The sequence below is a fragment of the Stenella coeruleoalba genome (assembly GCF_951394435.1).
Source record: "Stenella coeruleoalba genome assembly, chromosome: 5".
NCBI lineage: Eukaryota > Metazoa > Chordata > Mammalia > Artiodactyla > Delphinidae > Stenella > Stenella coeruleoalba.
Genome location: NC_137150.1, coordinates 62,135,092 through 62,152,294, shown reverse-complemented (window position 1 = coordinate 62,152,294; position 17,203 = coordinate 62,135,092).

The window sequence follows — 17,203 nt, the reverse complement described above, 5'->3', positions numbered from 1 at the left end:
AACTGTTAGAAATACAAGAAGAATCTCATTTTAAAACATGCATGCATGGGGTTCCCTGGTGGCACAGTGGTTAAGAAACTGCCTGCTGATACAGGGGACATGGGTTCGAGCCCTGGTCTGGGAAGATCCCACATGCTGCTGAACAACTATGCCCGTGCGCCACAACTACTGAGCCTGTGCCCTAGAGACCACGAGCCACAACTGCTGAGCCTGCGTGCCACAACTACTGAAGCCCACGTGCCTAGAGCCCTGCTCTGCAACAAAGAGAAGCCACAGAAATGAGAAGCCCATACACTGCAACGAAGAGTAGCCCCCGCTCACCTCACCGCAACTAGAGAAAGCCCACGCACAGCAGCAAAGATCCAATGCAGCCAAAAATAAATAAATAAATAATTTTTAAAAAAACATGCATGCATAATTACAGTAACAGATTCCAATATAAATCTTTCAAAATCTGACAGATCTAGAAGATAAAAATTTAGCCAGGACATACAGGATCTGAGTATTAAAATCAACCAGCTCAATTTAATAGATGCGTATAGAACTTTGAAACCTACAAATACAGAATATGCTTTTTTTTAACCTTATGTCAATAAAATATATATTTATATATCATATTTCAATGTCATGTATATTTCTATATCATACATATATATATATATATCCATCATGTACTTGACCACAAATAAAACTTGACAAATTCAAAAAAGTGAAGATTTTTGTAGGATATATTCTTCTGATCAATGTTTTAGAATACAAATGAATAATAAATAGAAGACCCCCAAACTATTAACTACTTAGAATAAAAATAACCTCTAAATCAATACAGAAATCAAAATAGAAACCAAAAACTATCCAGAAAGTAATGAAACTTATGTTTTGGTATGTTAAACCTATATTCCAGGGAAAATTAGTTTTAAATGCATTCAAGAAAATTGAAATTAAAGGAATCAAGAACTCCTCTTAGGAAATTAAAAATGAACAACAAAAAATCCAGCCAAAGGAATTAATAAAAGTAAAAGCCAACAATAGTGAAATAGACAAATAGTGGAAAGAATAAATAAATCCTAAATCTAATTTTTGTATTGTGGTAAAATATAGATAATATCTATCATTTTAACAATTCATAAGTATACAATTCCATGGTATTAAATACATTCACAATGTTGTATAACCATCACCACTATCTATATTCAAAACTTTTTCATCATCCTCAACAAAAACTTTGTACCCATTAAACAGTAACTCCCCCTTCTTCCCTCCCCGCCCCAGCCCCTGGTAACATCTCTCCTACTTTCTGTCTCTATGAATTTGCCTACTCTAGGTACCTCAGATAAGTGGAATCATACAGTATTGGTCCTTTTGTGTCTCGCTTGTTGCACTAAGCATAATGTTTTCAAGATACATCCATGTTGTATCATGTATAAAAATTCATTTTTTTATGGTTGAATAATATTCTATTGTATGCCTATTCCACAATTTGTTTATCCATATTTTGGTTATCTGTTGACAGCCACTTGGGTTGTTTCCACCTTTTGCCTATTGTGAATAATTCTGCTATGAACATTGGTGTACAAATATCTGTTTGAGCCTCTGTTTTCAAATCTTTTGAATGTATACATAGGTGTGGAATTTCTGGGTCATATGGTAATTCTATGCGAAATCTAATTTTTTTGTAAGATCAACAGATACCTCATGCCCACCGTTAGAGACAAAGGAGAGATCAAATACAAACAATAGTAGAAATTAGAAAAGCCATATAACTCCAGATACAAAAGAGAGAAAAATAATCATAAGACAATATTATAAACAATTCTAAAACAACCAACTCGAAAATCTAGAGAAAATTGTTGAATTCCTGGAAAAATACAAATCGACACCAAAAGAAACAGAAAATTTAAACAGATCAGTTACTACAGAAGAGACTGGAAAAGTAAAAATAATACAGTATAGGAATAGAAGGACACTTCTTAACTATGATAAAGAACATTTATCAAAAATCAGTAGCAAATATCTTACTTAAACAGTGAAACCTTCAAGCTATTTCCATTAATAGTAAGCACAAGGAAGGGATACTCACCCTGATCATTATTAGTTAAGCTTACTTTAAAGGCTCTATAGCATTATTAAAACAAAATGAAATTATAAGAACAAATTCTGACAGCAGAAAAAATTATCTATACTTACAGATGATGTGATTGTATACTGAGAAGGACCCAAGGGACTGTAGTAAAAAGAAAAAAAAATCTATCAGAGAAGAAATAAATAAACAAGGTGTTTACAGACTGTAATAACTACTCTGCAGGAAATAAACAGAGTAATGATAAAGAGTAGCTATAGGCAAAGGGCCCTACTCTAGACAGACTGTCCAGAAAAGACTCTTTTGTAGGGGGGCTCCTGAAGCTGGACCTGGGCAATGAGAAGAAAGAGCTTGGGGTGGCATTCCAGGCAGGGGGAACAGTGTGTACACCGGGAGTTTGAGGAACTGCAGGAAGGCCACTATGGCAGCAGCAGGGAGGGAGGGGTGGTGTGAGATAGGGTGGGGTGGGGGTAGGAGCCTGTCGGCAAGAGCAAGGAGATTGACTTTTACTGTAAGTGCCATGAGAAGACATTGAAGGACTTCAAGTAGGGGAGAGATTTAGGTTTTTAAAATCTGATTTATATCAGTGTGAGTTGATGGATGTTCACTAAACTTATTGTAATCATTTCATGATGTATGTAAGTCAAATCATTATGCTGTACACCTTAAACTTATGCAATCTTGCATGTCAATTATATCTCAATAAAATGGGAAGAAAAAATTTTTTAAAAATCTGATTTATGTTTTTAAAAGAACATTTTATCTGCTTTGTAGAGAAGAAGGCAAGACGAGCAAAGGGAGACCAATTAGAAAGCTATTGCTGTAGTCCAGGTGGGAAATCACCGTGGTTTGACTTAGGGAATGGCAGTGGGTGAAGAGAGGAACGGGTGGACGTGAGATGTATTTTGGAGCTGGACTCAGGCTAGACAGATGGAGGGATGTTAGTTTTTCCCTGGTACATCTTCACTGACCTCTTTGTTTTCAAACTCTAAGTGTCATTTTGTTTTAGCTATGTGTTTTATCAACAGAAAATAGGTAGATGGGTTGTGGTAGGTTTTTACTGGGGGATTTTTTTAAATACTGGGATTTAATCCATCTGAAGTAATTATGATCTCTGCTATGTAGCTTCTACTTTTTCTTTTGTATTTTTTAGTTCCAGGATTTCCCTTTCCCCTGGTATTTTGTCCCTGATTCTCGAAGGGTGGCCTGAGTTTTCTTGATTTCTCCTTTTTTAAAGCTTTAACGATTTGGAAGTTTAACATCCTATTTTTAGTCTTGTGGTCTAGTAACTGTTCAAAGTCTTGAGTCACGTTAAGTATTAACCTTACCCCTCTGTTCGTCTCCACCATCCACCCCCCGCCCAGTTCCTTTTCCCTTTCTTTAGTATCCTCATAAACATTTGTGATCACTTCGAATTCTTTTTAGTAGTGAGTTTCCACAGGAACATGTGACGACGCTGCCTGGCATATACATATTCATTTCTCCTTTCTAGTCTCTCAAGGAGAATGAAGACCTGAAAGAGTGTAGGCAGAAGGCCTCCCCGTCTCCCCGGGTGGAGGCTGCCACCGCATCGTCCTCACTGCCCCCGCCCCACCGCCCCAGCCCCGGGTCCGCACCTCCACAGGGTTACCTGGCGCCCGGCTCTCTGCAGGCTGCGGGTGGGCGGAACACCCGGGTCAGGCGCTCCCGGTCCGTGTCTCCCCGCAGATCAGAGTACCGTGACCTCGGGAAGTTCAGATCTTGCCCACTAGGGGGCAGTGGCGCGCTTCCCAGAAGAGACCGCCCGGGGGGCGTTTGGTTCTCGGTCCCCTCTCCAGAGTCCCACGACCGGTTAGACTGGTTCCGCCTGGTGTGGGAGATGCAGGGTCAAGGAGCTCACAGATCCCGCAGGCCAGGCAAAGTCGGGGAGGACGCGGAGCCCAGGCACACACCCCTCCCCCCACCAACCCCCCCCACTCCCGCCCCACGACACACACACAGGCATCTGAAGGCCCGAGTGGAGGAGACGGGGGCGCTGGGTGACCCGCGGAAGAAGCCTGGTTAGGGATCAAGCCAGGAGCACGCAGTGGTTCTTAACTTGGAGGGCAGCAGGGGTACCTAGTCCAGTTTGAGACCAAAACTCTTCTCACCCCAGCCTCAAAGCAGTTCTCCCAGTGTTGCCACCATGCCAGAATCCCCACCATTAGAATCACTCCAATTATTACGGAAGACCCCAGTCAAATGCTCATGTGTTAACCACTGTTACCCAAGGACAACTCATTAATCCCTTGGGACACAATGACACGTTAGCACAGATTAATTTTGCACTGAAGTGGGACTGGGGCAAGGAGATCTTTAGGCTATAGGTCATTGGGGATGTTGTTATTATCTCAAGGATTGCAATGATGGTCATTGTTTATTTCACTTGTTCCTTGCCAGGCACCTGAGAGCTTTGTCCCATTATCCCTTCTAATAAAACAACATCTTGAGATCACTTGGTCTGCTGGGTTTTTCCACTGTAAAGTTATTATTTTTCCCTTTGTAATTAATGAATATTTGGGGGGAGATACTTTGAGACTGCAATATTCTGTTTATCCTCAAATTTCCCCCCACTTCTCAGTGTCCTTGGACTGCCTCTGGGACACCTCTTCACGCTGGCATTGACGGTTTTTGCTCTTGGCTCACAGTTTTCCTTTCACCCCAACCCTGCCTGAGTAAATCACTGTATTTGCATCTCCCTCCCCATCAACTCCCATTCTCTGCTTAATGCCTTTCACCCTGCACCTGGCATTGGCACTCCCAAGTGTTTTTGACTTCCAGGCTCCTGGACCCCTCTGCAGGCCTCTTCCTCTTTCATCTAACTCCTCTCCTTTCCTTCCCTCCCCCCCCCGTCCCCCTCCCCCAGTGGATTCTTCCTTGGTAGCTCCTTCTCTGTTGAATTCCCACATCCTTCAAACTCTGCAAATAATATCTCTTGTCATTTTCTGGGAATAACCAAGCCTGGAGCCTGAACTACATTGTTGGGCTGTACCCGCCAGGCCTACAAGCCCTGTGCTTGCCCAGCTTCAAGACCGAAGAAAGAGCCCAGAGTTAGCGACAGAAACATCAGTGGTTTAGTGGATGGGGGAGCTTACATGTCTGAAGCCAGGTCTGGGAGCGACACCCTACCCTGTGGGGTGGAGGGAAGGCAGGACATGGCGGCAGCTTCACTCCCGGAGGCAAGGAGAGATTACCAGTTATGGGGGAATTGACGTCAGGTTATCTCATCAGTTACCAGGAAAACTAGCAGAGGGGCACGCCACTTACCGCCCCTTTGATAAGCTATCAGGTGGAGATGTTCTGATCTAAAGTTAGAACAGTCATTAGCTGGGGCAGAAGCAAGTATGTAGGAAGGTCAGTCAGGTGAACAGGGTGTAGGTGAAGCAAGTGCTGGTCAGCAAAAAACAACCATCTTGGGTGGCCTGATCATTCGCTAACTTCCTAATTCTTCCTCTGTGTTTTCCAAACATCTCCACCTCCACAAAGCATCCTTTCCTCCTTTCATCCAATCTCAGACAACTAGGAAAGGCCTTTGGGGCCAGCTGGAGCTCTGAGACCTCCTGGTAAAGTAGAAAGAACACCAGCTTTGGAGAAAGTCAGATCTGATTTGGATCCTAGGGCAACCATTTACTAACTATACGACCACTTTTTTTGTTTCCTTTGAACTTTCTGAGCATCAGTGAATATTTCAGCCATGTCTGGATAGAAATACTAATTGTTAAAGATTTTAAGAATTGATATTTATGTGTGACAGGGACTTCCCTAGTGGCGCAGTGGTTAAGAATCTGCCTGCCAATGCAGGGGACACAGGTTTGATCCGTGGTCTGGGAAGATCCCACATGGCTTGGAGCAGCTAAGCCCCTGCGCCACGACTACTGAGCCTGCGCTCTAGAGCCCACAAGCCACAACTACTGAAGCCCCCGCGCCTAGAGCCCATGCTCTGAAACAAGAGAAGCCACCAAAATGAGAAGCCCGTGCACTGCAACGAAGAGTAGCCCCTGCTCGCTGCAACTAGAGAAAGCCCGCGCGCAGCAACGAAGACCCAATGCAGCCAAAAATTAATTAATTAATTAATTAATTTTTTAAAAATTGATGTGTGACATGTTCCTGAAACAGACTCTGACATGTAATGCTCAGTAAATGGTAACTATTATAATTATTCATGGTAGGGGTCCCTGCTCCCTCTAAAAACTTCATGCATTACCTCTCCTATCTCCTACGTTTTCAACCTCTCACTCTCAACTGGCTTCTTCCCTCAGCTTATGAACAAGTTCAAACCTCCCCCATCTTTAAAAACAAACAAACTAAATAAATAAATAAAAAGAAAAAAAACCCTCTGTAAAAAACCCACTAGCTCCCTCAAGTACGTTCACACCTTGTCAGGAAAGGAGAACTTCCACAGGAGGGAATCCTTGGCTCAATCAATGCCTGGTTCTCCCAAATTCCTGTCTCCTGTGGGAATCTCTCATTTGGCTTTTCTGAATCAGAGGATTGGCTTAAGTCATCAGTTATGGAAAATTCTCAACCACTATCTTTTCAAATATTTTCTCTGCTCCATTTTTTCTCTCCCCTCCTTCCAGAGCTCCAGTTAAATATATACTGGATTTTCTCACTGTATCTTCTATCTCATTTATCTTCTCATCTATATTTTTCATCTTTATGCCTCTCTGGGCTTCATTCTGGATGGCTTCTTCTGACTTATCTTCCTTTCCACTCTGTGTTATTAACCCACTATTGCATTCTTACTGCATAATCATTCTTTTCAGTTCTATAATATCTAGCTGATTCTTTTAAAACTCTGCAATGTTGCTTTCAAAGTTTCCATATCCTTACTTAAAACTTTAAATCTTGCTTTTATGTCCATGGACACAATAAGCATTGCTTTATTACAAGTTGTATCTAGTAACTCTTGTATCTGGGATCCTGGTGGGTCTGTTTCTATGGCTTCTGTTGATTCTGCCACATTTTTATTTTTATTTATTTATTGTTTTTGCAGTACGCGAGCCTCTCACTGCTGTGGCCTCTCCCATTGTGGAGCACAGGCTCCAGACGCGCAGCCTCAGTGGCCATGGCTCACAGGCCCAGCTACTCCACGGCATGTGGGATCTTCCCGGACCGGGGCACGAACCCGTGTCCCCTGCATCAGCAGGCAGACTCTCAACCACAGCGCCACCAGGGAAGCCCTGCCACATATTTTTTTGTTTGTTTTTTTTACATGCCTTGTGTGCCTGTGTGCTTCCTGGACCTTTTATTTGACATTACTATTTTGAAAATTAATTTGAGACCGGGGCTCTTCTTCCAGAGAGGATCTTCCTTTCCTTCTGCCAGCATCTGAGGACACTCAGTCCAGGAACGGGCCCTGAGAATATTCTAGATGACCACAGAGTCAGTCCCTGACCCATTTCCTGTTGCAGCCCTTTGGGGTCCTTGTCCAGAGCAGAGAGTGGGCATATACTATGTTTCCACCATGATGGACGGTGAACACTGTCCCGGCAGCAGATCACTCGCGTATCTTTAGGACACTGTGGAACAGACTCAGTATCACCCCTCCCACTCGCCCAAGAAGCTTGGCCTGTTCGTTGCCTTCTCCCATTGGGTGAACACATCTAAGATACAGAACAAAGGGTCACCCGTTTAGGGTCTTACCCCCTCCATGTTCTATTCTATTAATTCCTCTTTTTCTGTTAGGCCTTCAATGTTATTAAGAAGAAGTTTGGGGGCTTCCCTGGTGGCGCAGTGGTTGGGGGTCCGCCTGCCGATGCAGGGGACGCGGGTTCGTGCCCCGGTCCGGGAAGATCCCACATGCCACGGAGCGGCTGGGCCCGTGAGCCATGGCCGCTGAGCCTGCGCGTCCGGAGCCTGTGCTCCGCAACGGGAGAGACGACAGCAGCGAGAGGCACACGTACCACAAAAATAAAAAACAAAAAGAAGTTTGATGTCTCCTCCTTTAACTTTTGTAGTTTCTTTAGAGGGAGGGTGGTTCATCCCTTAGTCTACCATGACTGGAAGCAGATGCCAGGGAATCTCTAATGCCCCTGTACCACTTCTTTCCTGGCTGAATCTAGATCCTTCCTTTTATTCATCCACAGTTGAGCTTTACATGGAGATAACAGGAGGGCATTACAATACAGACAGCAATGTACAACTGGCCACTAGAGACATCCTGGTCCCTACCCCTGCGTCCACTAGAGGCCAGGAAGCCATCTTCCTTTCTCCATGACCATCCATCAGGATACATCAGCATCGCTGGTGTGAGTGCTGGGCTTCTGGTGTGGCAATCTGATATGGGTTTGATTCCAAGGTCTGTATAAGTGCATAGACAGGTTCTATGTCTATGTGTAGACAGGTTCTATGATGAGCAGACCTCTCTGATGTGAGCCACCTGGGAAACAGGCCTGTTCTTAGGTAGGTAACATTAACTCAAACATGAAGCCTGCTCTGATTCCTCTCTCCCTGCCTTGTGTCCGTGGCTCTTTCTCAGTACCTGGTCTGGAGACTACATCACCCTCCACCTTGTATGATCAAGATTTTATGTGCAGGGCTTCCCTGGTGGCACAGTGGTTGAGAGTCCGCCTGCCAATGCAGGGGACACGGGTTCGTGCCCCGGTCCGGGAACATCCCACATGCCGCGGAGCAGCTGGGCCCATGAGCCGTGGCCGCTGGGCCTGCATGTCCGGAGCCTGTGCTCTGCAATGGGAGAGACCACAACGGTGAGAGGCCCGTGTACCGCAAAAAAAAAAAAAGATTTTGTGTGCACATCACGTCTTCCCTCTTGTGGTGGTGGATGTTTCTGTTTCATTTTGTTTGTCTTGGTTGAAGAGGCTTGGATTACTCCTATTGCTCAGTCCATGCCATATTATTTTCCTTGGTCTGCACAGAGTCCATTAGTCATTTTATTAATTAACTTATTCTCTTTTATTTCTACTTCCTACTTTTATTACCCCCTCTCCACAGGTCATTATTTTACTGTGTTAATGGACATCTTTATTTGAATGTGTTCTTGAAAATGTGCATTGTTGATTTATATGTGTATATTTTTTTAAATGTGAAAGATACTATGAAATATATTCTATTCTGTTTCCTTCTCTCTGTGTTTTTAACATCCAACCATGTTCTGTACAACATCTAACTCAAGCCATCTAACCTCCGCATAACATCCCATCATGTGCACATGCTCCACTCTCCCAGCAATGAACACTCAGTTTGCCTTCAACTCCTGGCCCTCAACTACTGGTCACTATGGAAATATGCTGGGATGAACATCTTTATGAGAGTTCCCTTATGGGTCTGTATGAGGACTTTCCTGGGATGTGTATCCAGGAGCAGGAATGCTAGGTTACAGAGTGTGCTCACGTGGGACTCAATTTGACAAAGTAGAACCAGACTCCTTTCCAGAATGGCTGCACCTCCCTACACTTCCAACAGTGATACATGATTGACTTCCATGTTACCAAATCCCCTCCAACCTACATTACCCAGCTTTCTAATTGTTGCCAGTCTAATAGGTGCCAAATGATACCTTGTGGAGTATTGAATTTGCATTTTTCTGACCATCAGTGATTTTAAGCATCCTGTCATATGCTTAGTAGCTTCTTGGGTTTCTCTTCTATTGTTTGCTTGTCCATGTCCTTTGTTCATTTTTTCTATTGAAGTTGCTGGATTTTTTTCTTTATTGATCAGCAGTATTTCTTTGCATAGTCTAGAATAATTTTAATACCTTGTCAGTTTTAGACATTGCAAATGTCCTCTCCAATTCCACAGTGCCTATGTTTTTTATAAACTTTTTAAAAATTTATTTTTGGCTGCATTGGGTCTTTGTTGCTGCATGCAGGGTTTCTCTAGTTGCGGCGAGCGGGGGCTACTCTTCATTGCAGTACTCTTCTCATTGCGGTGGCTCCTCTTGTTGTGGAGCATGGGCTCTAGGGGCACAGGCTTCAGCAGTTGTGGCTCGCAGGCTCCAGAGCTCAGGCTCAGTAGTTGTGGTGCACAGGCTTAGTTGCTCCGCGGCATGTGGGATCTTCCCGGACCAGGGCTCGAACCCCTGTCCCCCGCATCGGCAGGCGGATTCTTAACCACTGCGCCACCAGGGAAACCCCACATTGCCTATTAACTTTTCTATAATGTCCTTTATAGAACAGAGCGCCTTCATTTTATGTAATCAAATTCATTATATAAATTAATCATTTTCCATATGATTTGAGCTTTTGAAACTTTAAAGAGTTCTTTCATGCCCCTGGGATGTAATATTTTCCTCCACTGTCTTCTGCTAACTGGATCGTTTTATCCTTCACATTTAGCTCGTAACTCCATCTAGAGTCCACATTTGTATGTAGTGTTAGGCAGAGATCCATGTTTATGTTCCTCCCTAGAGTGAGTCTGTTTTTTCAACATCACCTGCTAAACAACCCATCCTTCCCTCTTAGATGTGTGGTGCTCCCTTGTCGATTAAGTTCCCATAGCAAGGCAGGCCAACCACAGGAAAAGAGCCTCAGCTCCGCCTCTAGTGCAAGTCCCCGTCCACGCCCACTCGTGGCTCTCACCTCCGCAGGTGTACAAAGGCTAGGCTTGGAGTCTTTGGGGGGCTGAATCATCCCCAAATAAAGGCCTGTGTAGCAGTGACAAGGCCCCTGCATGGCCGGAGCTCAGCAGCGGCTGGCCTTGGCCCCCACGAGGCTCAGAAAGGCCACTCCAGAGCTAAGGAACTAAGGAACTGGAGCTAAGGAACTCCAGAGAGGCAACTCAGGGTCTGAGGCAGCCATGCTGGGTCAATTCTAAGATGAGCTCAAGGGAGAAAGAATAGAAGAGTCCATTCATAATAGAAAGGAGGGCAGAAAGGAAGGGAGGAAAAGAGACAAGGAAATGTATCTTTAGGCAATAGGGTGGGGCTGGGCTCAGGTAGAGATGACACCCCTTGCCTCAGGCAGGGTTCTTAGCCACAAACCATGAAAACTGGCTCTGGCAGATGTAACTAGAAAGGAGGTTTATTATAGGAGTCATTTGGAGGGCTAAGAGCCAAGGCAACGTCCAGGGCAGGTGTGTAAGGCCTGTGCCCACTCCAAGGGAGGCCATGAAGGATGAACCTAGCATTTCTAGGTCCCTGTGGGGATCTGGGCCCTCCCCACTACCTACCCATTAGGTGGGGAATTCCTTACATAGAGGAAGGGGGTTCAAATACTGAGCAGACAAACAGAGTAACTATGTCCACTAAGCTCCTCCTCTCCTCTACCCATCTGTGTCCCTGAACTGTGTGGGCGTGAGGTATGTCTGGAAAAATAAGAATTTGAACTTTGGTAATAGTCAGGGTTCAGAGATCACTGACACCCTGGAATCCTTGACAAGAGCCACTGTAAGATGAAACAGTATGACGCCAAAGAGAATATTTGCTACAAAGGATGTTTGCCGCTCATCTTCAGACCCTGAGGGTCCACATGATAGTGGCTTCAGAAAAACTGGGAGGCTGGTCCTCAGCCTTCCTCCCCATCCAGCCTCCCACAACCACAGGTGTACACTTTGAGAAGACAATCTAGGTGGAGGACCTAGGAGAGTGGCCTCACAGAACAGTAAAGCCCCACAGAGCTCAGAGAAACTTCCTGCAGGGTCCCCCTCCCGTGGAAGAAGAGCTGTGGCCACCTCACTTGACCCGAGCATCAATCCCTGGGGAGAACTGCCAGAGACCTAAACCAGCAAGACCAGGACCCCTCCTAGCTGTCGAGGCCATTGCCTTTGGAGCCCCAGCCCCAAAGACCCAGCTCAGCCAGCAGGAAGAGTGGGCTCCCCACAGCAATGGCAGCATCACAGGCCAAGACAGGGCTGGAAGCCTACAGCCCAGCAGGCTACGGCATCCCTGGCGGGCCGCTGACGGCGGCAGCTGCAGCATCAGTGCCCCACACGCAGCTCGGGCAGTAGTACGTCTACACCTGACCAGCAACCTGCTGACAGAGCAGTAACCAGAGCTGACTCTTGGCAGACGAGACTCCACAGAAGACAAACCGTGCAAGACCCATAGACTCTCTGTGACCTTGCAAATGTTGGGGGCAAAGAGCCACTAATACGTGGACACTCGTATTAATCAGACGGGACTTGTAGTCCCAGGCTGGTGAAACCTGGTGTGCTGGTACCACAATTGTAATAACAAACACAATTGTCATGTCATGTCGCATTCTCGTGCATTAGCTTAATGCCGGGCAGACAGAGGTGCCAGGGAAAGCACAGGGAGCAAAGTGGTATTACTGAGGCACCGCCTCCTGCCCCCGGGAGCACCTACCTGAGAGGTGAGCCTACCTGTTCGCCAACTGTTGGGCCGTCGTCCGGCTCCTCCTGGTGGGATGGAAGGGGCAGTTGTCCCCTGTGAAGACCCCTGGGCTCTTCTCCTTAGGGCTGGCGTCCCTACCCTGCTGCGCCCATGTCCTACTAAGAGACACGAGGGCAGAGGTAGTGGCAGCAGGTACCCCTGGAAGAGGTGGGGGAAGCAGTTGCCTTCTTAATACCAGCCGTGCTAAGTTCTTCTGTTTTTCAAGGATAAAGCAGATGGCAATAGGGGACTAAGAAGAGGCTGAGGAGCAGGTCCTTCTCCATACGCCAGGGCAGCAGGGTACCGTGCTCTTCTTGCCGAGCATGTGGGGCCGTAATGAGCTGGGCATGGCTGGCAGAGAGGCACATGAAGACGGGCTGGGCAGCTGAGGCCTTTGGTATCGGTGTTCAGGGCACAGACAGCATGTTGATCAGCTACCTGGCTGCTGCAGTTTGTGTGATGATGTACCTCCTACCCACTGGAGACCCTGAGCTTCCTCACCACCTTCTGCCGCTGGCGCCTGGCCTTTGGGGCTACCGTGCCGGCACCATCTGCAGCCTCTGGCACCATCGTTGCCCCTCCGATGGAAGGGCAGGTGCCAGGTCCCACCATGCCTGGCAGGCCCCAGACGTAGAGCTCAAGAAGCTCAGGGCAGAGGTCATGCTGCAGGATGGGGCCTCCTGACTTAGACCTGTCCTTGGAGGATGCCCACACGTGGACAGACTATAGTGTCCTGAGAGCCACAGTTTGCTTTCCTATCCCGTGAATCATGTTCTTGTTTCCTGGGGTTGTTTAGCTCCTGGGATGGTTTCAGGACCTGTCTGTCTGTCTCACTGTATGGAGGTGGTTTCCAGGCCTTTCTGGAGGCTTGGGGGTTCTAGAGGGTAGGCTGATATGGAAGAGTGTGGGGCATCAGGGTGGTCCAATGGACACCCTGGCCCTGGGCACCTGGACGAGTCTTTCCAGTTACCACTGGCATGATTGTGACAGTGATATTTAGGAAGAAGTGTATGTGCAGAGCTCTCTCTGCATAGGCTCATCATTGACAACACACTTGTGTGTCTGCATTTCTCTCTGTCTTTTTTGAAAACACTGCTAACAGGTCAAAACCAAAACCAACTTCCAGGAGGCAGATGCTGGGTGTGGGGATGCAGATTCTTTCTACTGATCCGGGCAGGGTCTGGACGGAGAGAGAGGAGTGAGCAACATGTCTGGACATGAGGTTGCGGACTGACTTCTTTTATTGAAGCATAACAAAAATGCAGAAAGGTGGATAAATTGCAAGTGTGCAGCCCAATAGCTTTTCCCCAAATCACCTGTGTAACCAGCATCCAATCAAGAAATAGAAATGTACCAGAATCCCAGAAGCCTCTCCTGATTCTTTCGTGTCACTCCCCCTCACGCTAACCATTATCCTGACTTCTAACACCTTAGGTTAGTTTTGCCAATTTGAGGACTTAATAAGAATAGAATCCTAAGATATTACTGATGGACTTTAAAGAACAGAAATGTCTCATACCTAATATTGGGCGTTTTGCTTTGGGATGATATAATCCCCTACCATCATCATCCTCACACTCGTAATAAAGCCTGCTGCACAGATGAATGCCTTTTGTGTGTCTTTCGTTTTGCTTTCTAAAGGGTAGAGGTGAGAATCAGTGAAAGTGGCTGAGCCTCCCCTCTGGGCAGTACAAAAACAGAACAAACAGCGCTGCTGCAGAACGTGTTTATAGCAGATTCACACACTCAGAGTCTGATGGGGGCCCTGGAATGCTCAGGAACCGTGGACAGAGAGTTGGATTTCCGAGAGTATGGGATGGGTAGGCAATGAGTCAACTTCACCTACATTTCAAAAGACAGGGTGATGCTCCACTAGCATCTGGGTCACAAACTAGATAAGATAGAGGAGATACAAAGAACCACCCGTAGGCATCTCTATTTGACATTAACTGGCAGGTTTATTCCCGTGTGAGTTACACACGCATGAGTCAGGTTTCAGGGCTGAAGCGAACTAAGCGTATCCGAGTCTGGAAAAAGAGAGGGGAGGGAGGAGGTTCCAGCCACAGGTACGGAAAGGGACCAGAAAAGAAAAAACCCTGCTGGCAGAGGGGTAGCCATCCAGCCACCTATGCAGCAGTGCTGCAGAGGGCACGGAGGGGGTCTCTGGGGCCGGTCTTGGGTAGCGAACGGACCAAATCGCAAAGCAAAAGAGAAAAGTGAAACTTCCTTGCACCCACCTCCCACCCAGCAGCAGCAAGAGTTAAAACCAGAACAGCGCCCAGCTGAGCCTCCCAGGGGTGTAGGAAGCCAACTCGAGCAAGAGGGCAGGACCCGCCCTTCTGACAGTAACTGCAGCTCAGATAGCGTGAGGTGGTTCTCAGCCTGGCTGCAAATTACAGTCACCAAGGGAGAATTTGCTCTTCACTTTAAAAAAAATTGTGGTAGAAAATAGATAACATAAAATGCACCATTTTTTTTTTTTTTTTTTTTTTTTTTTTTTTTTTTTGCGATACGCGGGCCCCTCATTGCTGCGGCCTCTCCCGTTGCGGAGCACAGACTCCGGACGCGCAGGCTCAGCGGCCATGGCTCATGGGCCCAGCCGCTCCGCGGCATGTGGGATCCTCCCAGACCGGGGCACGAACCCGCGTCCCCTGCATCGGCAGGCGGACTCTCAACCACTGCGCCACCAGGGAAGCCCCAAAATGCACCATTTTGAGGGATACAGTTCAGGGGCTTTAAGTACATTCACACTGTTGTGCAACTCTCGCCGCCATCCATCCACAGAACCCTTTCATCTTCCCACACAGAGATTCCATCCTCATTAAACACTAACGCCCCATTCCCCCCTCCCCCAGTCCCTGGCAACCACCATTCTACTTTCCATCTCTATGAATCTGGCTACTCTGGGTACCTCATATAAGTGGAATCATACAGTGCTTGTCCTTTTGTGTCTGCAGGGGAGATTTTAAAAGCATGAATGCCCAGGCCCAACAGCCCCTGATCAATAAATCAGAATTTGGGGTGAGGGCAGGAACCTCTCCCCATAGCAAATACATCTCAGCACCTGCTGGCTGATGCCTACATTTCCTTTAGTTGTGGGTAAAGCTAAGGATTTCTCCTTTTTCAGCTGGAGATGAGGGGCTTAAAATGACTGATTGAGGTGTCACAGTGACTGAAACTCATCTGCTAAAATTGATCTATCAGTCAACAAGCATAAATGACTATTATCAGGCACTGTCTACTTTTGAGAGCCAGGAGCGCTCAGACAGCAGCAGACGATGAGATGGGGTGAGACAGACACACTGGAGACTCAGGGTCACTTTTGGTGGGGAGTGGGAGTAAAGGTTAGTTCTGTTTACCTTTAGTTACCCTGTGGACAAAATAGGAGTTGGGAGCAGAGGAATTTAGGTCCAACGCAGCTGTGCACTTGCCTGGTTTACTGGAACGTGGCCACCCTGACATATGGTTCCCATCAACTGTATTTTTGCATGATTCTTGAATCCCTCCCCTTTTTTTTATTTGACTGCACTGACTTCATTGCAAAGGAACTTCACTTCCACGGGTTCTGAGGCATGACCAGTGCCTTGTTCAAAAAAGAGCCCCTTGTGTTGCTTGTTTCTGCAGAACTAGAAATACACAGAAAACAATCACATGGGTTAGAGCAGGGGTCCCCAACTGCCAGGCTGCGGACCAGTACCAGTCCCTGGCCTCTTAGGAACCAGGCCGCACGGCAGGAGGTGAGCCGCCGCAAGCGAAAGAAGCTTCATCTGCCGCTGCCCGTGGCTTGTGTTACCCCCCCGAACCATCCCCCACCCTCCGCACCCCCGTCCGTGGAAAAATTGTCTTCCCTGAAACCGGTCCCTGGTGCCAAAAAGGTTAGGGACTGCTGGGTTAGAGAGACAGAGAAAGACAGGCAGAGATACAAACATATACAAAATAACAGAATGACAAGAAAGAGTCACATCAAGCTCCTGAGACTGGCTCCTCCCTATGAAGGGAGAAAGGTATGGGAAGGGGACTGGAAGGATTTGAATGTTTATTTATTTTTTAAAATCCTGAAGCAAACATGACACAATGTTAACACTTATTCATTCTATGTTGGCATTTGCTATGTTATATTACTCTTTTTACTTGTCTTTGTGCCTTTTGGTGTCTTTAAAAGTTGCCAGTATTGCAAATATACCTTTATAAATAAGTGTACACATGAATATACATGTATAAAGAAATATTTTGATGGCTAAAGAGAGTTCTTACAAAGTTTTTTATGTTAATAATTTTACCACAAAGTTAAATTAATAAAGCCTCACAGAAAAGTTGAAAAATACCAAAAATAGAGATGCAAATTAACATTTCCCATAAAACTACCATCCAGAATTTACCACATTGTGATGTTTTGATATCTAAGCTTTTTCTCCATGCATTAAATCATTGCATCATTGGGACTTCCCTGGTGGCGCAGTGGTTAAGAATCCGCCTGCCAATGCAGAGGACATGGGTTCGAGCCCTGGTCCGGGAAGATCCCACATGCGTCGGAGAAGCTAAGCCCACGTGCCACAACTACTGAAGCCCGCACACCTGGAGCCTGTGCTCCGCAAAAAGAGAAGCCCCAGCAATGAGAAGACTGCACACCGCAGCAAAGAGTAGCCCTCCTCACCACAACTAGAGAAAGCCAGCGCACAGCAACAAAGACCCAACACAGCCTAAATAAATAAATAAATAAAAACCTTCATTAAAAAAAAAAATCATTGATTTCAAGTTTTCAGGTAGTCTCTGATTAAAAAAAATAATACTTGTTCATTGTAAAATGCAGAAAA